Genomic DNA, 1,289 nt, shown 5'->3' with positions numbered 1-1,289 from the left:
TCAGATGCTCCACACGCTACTTGCCACTAAGCCACAAGGCTTTTTGTGTCATATTTTATCCCCAATTAATTATAAGGTCTAAAGGCCAAAGTCTAGGTTCCCTTAAAAAAAAAAACCAAACTAAATTGCAAGAGCCAAGGCTTGAACCCAGGCTCCCATACAACCTTAATGACGCCACAACCACTAAACTACAAGCTTCCTTGTGTCATTTATTTAACACAATAATTTAAAAGCCCTCACATCCAAGCATCCAGGTTTTTTTTTTTCCCTCTTAATACCAAAATTTTTGCTAAAGCCCAAGTTTGAAAACCCAAGATTTCTCTAACACTTCTCAGGGCCATTAACCACCAAAGCGGACATTTAATTGTGTTATTTCATTGCACAATTAAATACCTATATACAACCTCCTTACGGACCCGCACTCAAGGCCCAATACTTCTAGGCCCAAATTCGGGGTGTTACAATTCTAACTAAACAATATAACAATAACAGGTACAAATATTAAATTGAGGTACCCATTTTATGAAGTAAACAGATTGTTGACCTTTGGAAAGAATTGAAAAGAAAAGGGGAAAAAGCTTTTTCACTGTTTGTTCTTTGATTTCAAAAAAAAAACATTCTAAATTATGTAAGAAAGGAAAAAAGCAAACAAATAGGGAAAGCCGGCTACCGGAATCGAACCGATGACCATCGCATTACAAATGCGATGCTCTAACCTCTGAGCTAAGCGGGCTCAAATAATAGAAATTTGGTATCCATAGGGATTGACAAACTATTAGATCTTATCTATTAACTATCTATTAGTTATTCATAATTAATATGAATTATTAATATGAATTATAGACTCAATTTAGAAAAACTAGAATTTTTATAATTTTTAATGCCATACTTAATATAAACTTAATATAAATATATAAATATAACATATTTAATATAATAATGGTAGATTCAATCTAATATTCAAGCTAATGTTGATAGAATCTAATAATTATAATAATTAGATTTAAATTAAAATTTTATATATATATTTATTATTTATCTTTATATTTAATATCTTTTTTATATCTTAGTTATATTTCTTTTATATTAATATAGTAATATAATATTACTAATATTACTGACTCCATTTTATTTTCTAGTTTATTTTATATTTTAGTATATTTTACATCTAAATTATATAGAAATTTTTTATATAGATTTCATTTAATCGATCGATTTAATAGATTTAATATAGATTAAATTTATTTTGAATAGATTTAATATATATTAAATTTATTTCTATTTAGTTT

General features: G+C 27.2%; 1 non-coding gene across 1 annotated transcript; it reads right to left on the bottom strand.

The window, feature by feature from the left end:
- Positions 1 to 660: 660 nt before the first annotated feature.
- Positions 661 to 733, bottom strand: TRNAT-UGU (transfer RNA threonine (anticodon UGU)). The gene has a single exon. It is a non-coding gene; the product is annotated as a tRNA-Thr (tRNA).
- Between the last annotated feature and the right edge of the window lie 556 nt (positions 734 to 1,289).

The sequence above is a fragment of the Gossypium arboreum genome, chromosome 11 (assembly GCF_025698485.1).
Source record: "Gossypium arboreum isolate Shixiya-1 chromosome 11, ASM2569848v2, whole genome shotgun sequence".
NCBI lineage: Eukaryota > Viridiplantae > Streptophyta > Magnoliopsida > Malvales > Malvaceae > Gossypium > Gossypium arboreum.
The sequence above is the reverse complement of the archived record's forward strand: the minus strand, read 5'-3'. Positions and strand labels throughout refer to the sequence as shown.